The sequence below is a fragment of the Callithrix jacchus genome, chromosome 6 (genome assembly GCF_049354715.1).
Source record: "Callithrix jacchus isolate 240 chromosome 6, calJac240_pri, whole genome shotgun sequence".
Taxonomy (NCBI): domain Eukaryota; kingdom Metazoa; phylum Chordata; class Mammalia; order Primates; family Cebidae; genus Callithrix; species Callithrix jacchus.
In genome coordinates, this window is record NC_133507.1 from 149999285 (window position 1) to 150007996 (window position 8712).

Sequence of the window (8712 nt, forward strand, 5' to 3'; positions counted from 1 at the left end):
CTTTGAAAGGGTTATCTACAGGACTATCATAAACATCAAAAGTGAATTACACTTATGGAAAGGTATTGTAGAAAGTATGAGAGAAAGAAAAAGCATTGCTCATAGATAGCATCGTTAAATGTCAAAGTCACTTATCTATTTTTGACTTCTTAAAAAGGATGTCTTTTACTATCACTTAAAGCCTTAGGGGGTTGTGGCCTTAGCACTGGCCTACACTGAAAGGCATTCTTTGGATAATTTACTCTTAGAGTTGCTAGATAAAATATAAGATTTCCAGTTAAATTTGAGTTTTAGGCAAATAATATATAATTTTTTTTGGTACAAGTATGGTCTAACTAAAAAAAAACAGTATTTCTGAAATTTCAGTTTAACTGGATATCGTATATTTTTATTTGCTAAGTCTAATTACACTTGCTTCACCACTGCATTTGGTTGAAAGTCACCTTTAAGGTCATTGAATATTAATTTCTGTGAACTTTTTCAACAGATTAAAGTTCCTATTAACAGATTCTACACATTACACTTCCCATTGTAAGGTGATCCCCAATTACAGTCAATATCAGTGAAAATGTAACGAGGTAGCCAGAATTCTAGAAGGGCTGATATTCCTGAGAAAAGCATCAGAAGTGGGTTTTGGGAATACTTCCCACAAGGAGGGAAAGTGGATGCGCTTGGATGCCAGGTCAACATTATGAGGGCTCTTTCCTGAAAGAGAGTCAATGGGCTACTTGTGTGGAAGTGAGTGTGGGCATCCCATGAACATGCAATATGCTAAGATGTCACAGATGAGAGACACCAGGGCAGGAGAATGACCCAGAAGAATTTTCAGCAAACGGCTGCATGTTGTGATGTGCCCTATGAAACCTGTTACCATCCTGTCAATGAACTACTGCACTTTGAAGACTTCTGAATTAACACTTTTCTCTCTTTAGTTTTTTAAATGTTATTATTATAATTATTATTTAATGTGACACCAAGTATAGCCAGACCACCAGGGAGAGGCTTACTTTGGAAATGAGCAGGAAAACATCCCACCTGGGAAACTTAAACTGTTGACAGAAAGATGTCAACAGATAAAGATGGCCCAGTCCTAATTTTGCTGTGTTCTTGAATGATCCCCACAAAGCTAGAGGCATTCCATAACTCCAAGGGCTGTGAGCATGCATGGTTTGTTGTGAAGGATTCTAAGCAGGCAATTAGATTGAAGCAACATTATATGACTTTGTTAAATTAATCTAAAAAGTTTCTATTATAATAAGCAAATTTAAATTATTAGTTAACTCAGTATCAAGAGGTGCCCAGTTTTGTAAAAATTAGAATCTTTCTAGGAGGAGGAATACCAGTTTTTGGCAGACACATCTTGACTCTTTCAAGGCTTTTGCTCTATTCCAGTGAGTAAGATCTAATATGGATCCTGGATGTCACTCTGGGATCATTTTTTCAGGCTTTCTTTTTAATTATATTTTTTATTTTTGAATCATTATAGGTTTACAAAAAGAAAGGTCATAAAGAGAGTACAAAGAGTTCCTGCGTATCTGTTATCCAGTTCCACCTAATCTTATGTAAGTATGGTTCATCACTATTATCATACACCATTATTAAATAAACTTCACACTTATTTGGATTCCACCAGTTTTTCAACTAATGTATTTTTTTTTTTTTTTTTTTTTGGTGCCAGAACCCACTCCAACTCAGGATATCATACTGTAGTTAGGGTTCAGGCTTGGCTACCAATTGCTGGAAAAATTTGGGGTGTACTGTGCCAGGGACAGGAAAAAGAAAGATTGAGACAGTGGGACTATTCTATACACTAGGGTGGAATGCAGCCAGATTTCTATTTTAAGTCATAATCATTTCCCAAAAAGTAATGAAGAATTGTCTAATCCAATGATTCACAAACTAGGCTGCATCCTGAAATCATCTGGGAAGGTTCAAATAATGCTGACACTTAATTCTACTGCAGGTGTGCTAATTTAATTGTTAAGGAGTGAGAACTGGGCATCCTAGTTTGTAAAAGCTCTTCAGGTGCAGCAAAGCCTTAAAACCTTTGTGCTTTGTAGCCAAATTGAGAACCACTGGTCACTTGAACCGGTCTCTACCCAGGAATGGGAGGTAAGGAGCCTGGGGTTGGGGATGCAACTTGATATTCTCTGCACTTCTGGATCTGAATCTGGGGAAGAAAATCCTAAAGCCTCCTCTGAATTTATGGTCTTCATGAAGTTTCTCAGGTGTTCAGGAAAAAAAGATGCAGCTGTAGTGAGTTCAGGAAAGAAGACGCAAGAGGGCTGCAGTTTGTGGAATTGAAGTGGTAATGAAACTTGGTTTATTCATTTTCTAATTATCGTAAATGTTGTGGCTTGAGATAATAAAAATTTTCTGATCTTGCTCCTCTAGCTCTTTCAATTTTGATGATAGAGTGTCAATTTTAGATTTTTCCTTGCTTCTCATGTGGGCATTTATTGCTAAAAATTTCCCTCTAGACACTGCTTTAAACAGTGTTCCAGAGATTCTGGTACATCGTGTCTTCATTCTTGCTGGTTTTGAAGAACATATTTATTTTGTTTTGTTTTTTTTTTCCCTGAGAAGGAGTTTCGCTCTTGTTACCCAGGCTGAAGTGCAATGGCACGATCTCGGCTCACCACAACCTCCGCCTCCTGGGTTCAAGCAATTCTCCTGCCTCAGCTTCTCAAGTAGCTGGGACTACAGGAGTATGCCACCATGCCCAGTTAATTTTTTTTTTTTTTTGTATTTTTAGTAGAGATGGGGTTTCACCATGTTGACCAGGATGGTCTCGATCTCTTGACCTCGTGATCCACCCGCCTCAGCCTCCCAAAGTGCTGAGATTATAGGCATGAGCCACTGTCCCCGGCCTCTGTTTTCATTTCTTTGTTTATCCAGTCGACATTCAGGAGCCAGTTGTTTGGTTTCCATGAAGTTGTGTGGTTCTGAGTTAGTTTCTTAATCCTGAGTTCTAATTTTATTGCACTGTGGTCTGAGAGACTGTTATGATTTCTGTTCTTTTGCATTTGCTGAGGAGTGATTTACTTCCAATTAGGTGGTCAATTTTAGAGTATGTGCAATGTGGTGCCGAGAAGAATGTGTATTCTGTGGATTTGGGGTGGAGAGTTCTGTAAATGTCTATTAGATCTGCTTGGTCCCGATCTCAGTTCAAGTCCTGGATATCCTTGTTAATTTTCTGTCTCGTTGATCTGTGTAATATTGAGAGTGGAGTGTTAAAGTCTCCCACTATTATTGTGTGGGAGTCTGAGTCTCTTTGTAGGTCATTAAGAATTGCTTATCTGGGTGTTCCTGTATTGGGTGTGTATATATTTAGCATTATTAGCTCTTTTTTGTTGCATTGGTCCTTTTACCATTATGTAATGCCCTTCTTTGTCTCTTCTGATCTTTGATGGTTTAAAGTCTATTTTATCAGAGACTAGAATTGCAACTCCTGCTTTTTTTTCCCCCTTGGTAAATCTTCCTCCATCCCTTTATTTTGAGTCTATGTGTGTCCTTGCAGGTGAGATGGGTTTTCTGAATACAGCAGAGTAAGGGGTCTTGACTTTTTATCCCATTTCCCAGTCTGTGTCTTTTGACTGGGACATTTAGCCCATTTACATTTGAGGTTAACATTGTTATGTGTAAATTTGATCCTCCCATTTTGATGTTAGCTGGTTGTTTTGCCCGTTAGTTGATGCAGTTTCTTCATTGTGATGATAGTCTTTGCCATTTGGTATGTTTTGGGAGTGGCTGGTACTGGTTTTTCCTTTCCATGTTTAGTGCTTCTTTCAGGAGCTCTTGTAAGGCAGGCCTGGTGTTGACAAAATCTCTCAGCAATTGCTTGTTCATAAATTTTATTTCTCCTTCTCTTGTGAAGCTTAGTTTGGCTGGATATGAAATTCTAGGTTGAAAGTTCTTTTCTTTAAGGAGATAGAGACACAAAAACCCCTTCAAAAAATCAATAAATCCAGGAGCTGGTTATTTGAAAAGACCAACAAAATAGACAGACTATTAGCCAGATTAATAAAAAAGAAAAAAGAGAAGAATCAAATAAGTGCAATAAAAAACGATAAAGGGGATATCACCACCCATTCCACAGAAATACAAACTACCATCAGAGATTACTACAAACAACTCTATGCTCATAAAGCAGTAAACCTGGAAGAAATAGGTAAATTCCTGGACACTTGCATCCTCCCAAACCTAAACCAGGAAGAAGTCGAAAGCCTGAATAGACCAATAAGAAGGGCTGAAGTTTAGGCAACAATTAACAGCCTACCAACTAAAAAAAGTCCAGATCCAGATGGGTTCACAGCTGAATTCTACCAGACATACAAAGAGGAGCTGGTACCGCTCCTTCTGAAACTATTCCAAACAATCCAAAAAGAGGGAATCCTTCCCAAATCATTTTATGAGACTAACATCATCCTGATACCAAAATCTGGAAGAGATTCAACTAAAAAAGAAAACTTCAGGACAATATCCATGATGAACATAGATGCAAAAATCTTCAATAAAATACAGGCAAACCAATTGCAATAGCACATCAAAAAGCTTATCCATCACAAATAGGCTTCATCTCAGGGATGCAAGTTTGGTTCAACATATGCAAGTTTATAAATGTAATCCACCACATAAACAGAACCAAAGACAAAAACCACATGATTATCTCAATAGATGCAGAGAAGGCGTTCAACAAAATTCAGAAAATTAATAAGGATATCCAGGACTTCAACTCAGATCCAGAACAAATAAACTCAATAAATATTTATAGAGTTCTCCATTTTAAATACACAAAATATTGATCGGCCATTATTAATACCCATTTTTAGAATGAAGCAATATTCCTGTTCTCTCTCCCTCTTTTTCTTCTTCTTTCTTCCTCTCCTCTCCTTTTTTTACTTTTCAACATCCTAGTTCCTCACCTCTACTCAATACATTCCTCTGAACACCTGATTCCTTGTGATTCTCCCGTTCCACTGAAACCTCCAAAAAAAAAAAAACCCATGGTCATCTGTTCTGAATTTTAAAATTTCTTAGCATTTTTCTTTCTTTCTAATGTTTTGCCATGTGATTTCTGAAGAGAATCTCTCCTCAGTTCAAAAACCATGATATTTCCCCAAGAAAAAAACAAAAAACAAAAAACAAAATTCAACAGCCCTTTATGCTAAAAACTCTCAATAAACTTGGTATCAATGGAATGTATCTCAAAATAATAAAAGCTATTTATGACAAACCCACAGACAATATCATACTGAATGGACAAAAACTGGAAGCATTCCCTTTGAAATCTGGCACAAAAAGGGATGCCCTCTCTCACCACTCCTATTCAATATAGTATTGAAAGTTCTAGCCAGGGCAATCAGGCAAGAAAAACAAATAAAGGTTATTCGACTGGGAAAGTAGGAAGTAAAATTGTCTCTATTTGTAGATGATTATACATTTAGAAGACGCTATTGTCTCAGCCCAAAATCTCCTGAAACTGATAAGCAAATTCAGCAAAGTCTCAGGATACAAAATCAATGTGCAGAAATCACAAGTGTTCCTACACACCACTAACAGACTAACAGACAGCCAAATTGAGAGCAAAGAACAAAGCTAGAGGCATCAGGCTACCTGACTTCAAACTATGCTACAAGACTACAGTAATCAAAACAGAATGGTACTGGTACCAAAACAGAGATATAGACCAATGGAATAGAACAGAGGCCTTAGAGACAATGCCACACATCTACAACCATCTGATCTTTTCAAACCTGACAAAAATAAGCAATAGGGAAAGGATTCCCTGTTCAATAAATGGTTTGGGGAAAACTGTTTAGCCATGTGCAGAAAACAGAAACTGGACCCCTTCCTGACACCTTATACTAAAATTAACTCCAGATGGATTAAAGACTTAAACATAAGACCTAACACCATAAAATCCCTAGAAAAAACCATTCAGGACATAGGCATAGGCAAGGACTTCATGACCAAAACACCAAAAGCTTTAGCAACAAGAGCCAAAATAGACAAATGGGACCTAATTAAACTCCAGTGCTTCTGCACAGCAAAAGAAACAATCAACAGAGTGAACCAGCAACCAAAGGAATGGGAAAAAATTTTTGCAATCTACCCATCTGACAAAGGGCTATTAACCAGAATCTACAAAGAACTAAAACAGATTTACAAGGAAAAAACAAGCCATTCAAAAGTGGGCAAAGGATATGAATAGACATTTCAAAAGAAGACATATATGATACCAACAAATGTGAAAAAATGCTCATCATTACCAGTCATTAGAGAAATGCAAATCAAAACCACATTGAGATACCATCTCAGGCCAGTTAGAATGGTGATATTAAAAAATCTGGAGACAACAGATGCTGGAGAGGATGTGGAGCAATCGGAACACTCTTACACTGTTGGTGGGTTAAAATCACAACGTCAGGAGGGCTGCATTCTTTCTGAGGGCTACAGAGTAGAATCCATTTCCCTGCTTTTCCTGTCTTCTGGAGGCCACCTGCATTCATGGCCTCTTTTTCGTATCACTTGGGATTCTGCCTCCATTGCACCTCTTCTTTGACTCTGGCCCTCCTGCCTCCCTCTCTCACTTAGACAGGCCCTTGCAATTACACTGGGTTTACTTGGATAATCCAGGACAATCCTCCCACATCAGGATCTTTGATATCATTACAACAGAAAAGTACCCTTTGCCATTGTCACAGGATCCTTCGGGTGTCTCTTTGCCAGCTGGAAACCTCTGTGGCCAGTGGCATCTCTGCTTGAGTTTTGCTCAAGCCTGCAGAGCTTGTTCCACCCACTTGGCCCTCCAGGCTGTGCTCAGATTGTGCTACAGATCCCACACCTGCCAAGAGTGAATCAGGCGCGGAGTGTTGAGGAGTGTGTGAGTGAGTGGGCATGGGGTCTGGCCATTGTGCATGTTGGCTGCTGTTGTGGGCAAGGAGTTCCAGGTGCTGGCACAAGTGCTGACTGTGTGTGAGGCTGCAGCATGACTGGATCAGACATACCACAAGTGGCTTCTGATGCGGTCACCAGCATCTGGACAACGGGAATGCAGTGGTGCCTGAAAGCTCAGAGATGTCAGGAACTGCAGAGCCCAAAGAGGATATTACAAGATGTCACAGCCCTAGCTTGGGTTAGGGCCACAGCTCATCTCTCCTTTTTGTTGCCTGCAGTGTGATGAGCAGGGGGTGTCAGTGGGGCATCTCAGGGGGTGTGTTTTAGTCTGTTTGTGTTATAGCTCTTTCAGTCCCACCACCCTGCTCCAGCCTAGAGCTTCTGGACTGGCCATGCTGCTGCTTTCTGTTGCATGAGGGTGGCCACCTGGTGCTGGCAGAAGGCAGGAAGGCTACAGTGTGAAGTCCTATTAGTTCCTGCCTACGGCTCAGTAAGCCAATCAGGAAATCATTTGCTCCTGCTATTCAGTGGGTCCTGATTTCTTGTCCCTTGTCCAGGAAGAATGAGGTTATGCAGACAACTGGCGGGTGACCAAGGTGGAAAGGAGCTTTATTGAGTGACAGAGCAGCTCTCAGTTGGGGGGAGACCAGAGGTAGGTAGTTCCTATTCTCAGGCAGGTCCTCCCAATGAGTCTCTGAGTCAGGCTGAGTCTGAGATTTTCCTTGGCTCAGAATGGAGGAAGTGTATGCTGATTTTTCCATGGGTGGGAGGAAGTGCATGCTGATTGATCCTTGGGCAGCCATGGGTGGGCCTGGGAAAAGCACCATCTGGTTGGCCAAAAGGCAACAAGGAAGTTCTCACTTTGGGACCTGGACTGTACCCAGAACTGGTAGCCCAGCCTCCAGGCTTCAGGCTGTTCCTGGTTTGAAGGTGGGGTTTCACCAGGGATTCCTCCTTTCCTGCCTAGTGATCTGCCTCCTGCCACCAACAACATGCTGTCCGTGGCCTGCAGACAGTGCATGCCAAGGTCCCTTAGGCTGGTGCCAAGCTGCCCTCAACCTCCCTGGCCTCCTACCTGTGCTTGTGGGGCGCCCACAGTTTTAGCCTCAGAAGCAGTTTCTGGAGGGTGCTGAGAGGGCAGGGGGCTGACATGTCAGCACTGTCCTGAGTGTGTGCACCACCTGTCCAGGTTGCAACAGCACCTGAGCTCGGCTATTGGGACATGTCCACAACTTCGCTCCACTGCAGAGCAAACACAAGGAGCAGGGAGGAGGAGCAGGCATTTCTGAGGCTGCAGGGCTAGGGGGCTTCCCAGGTCCCCAAGAGCATAGGGATGCTCGAGGCTAGAGCTGTGGCTGGGCAACTGCAGCTGCACCGGTAGCATGGGCCCCCATCCCACCAACTCAGTAGGGCATGGGGCTCACACTAGGATCACCTATTTCCTAGACCTCCTGGCTTTGTAGAGCATGCAGCCCCACCCTCCCCTGCTGTAGCTGCTGTCCTTGCAGTGGCAGCTTCTGATGGGCTGCTGCTGCCATCACCTTGTGAGGCGACATATTCACAGGCTTCAGGGACTAAGACATGAGAATTATTGGGTCTACCCAATAATTATGTCTATTATTATTGCTATTATTTTATATCTACCACACTGGGAGCCAGAAGTGAAGCAGATTTTTAAAAGATCCTAAGTTGGCAAATCTTGGGGGTTGGGTGTAGGGAGATTAGGAGGTTATGCCTTACTCTAAATTTCTTCCAATGTATCAAGATTATTTTAAACCCAATGATGTTACCTCTGAGAAGTCTATTATCTGA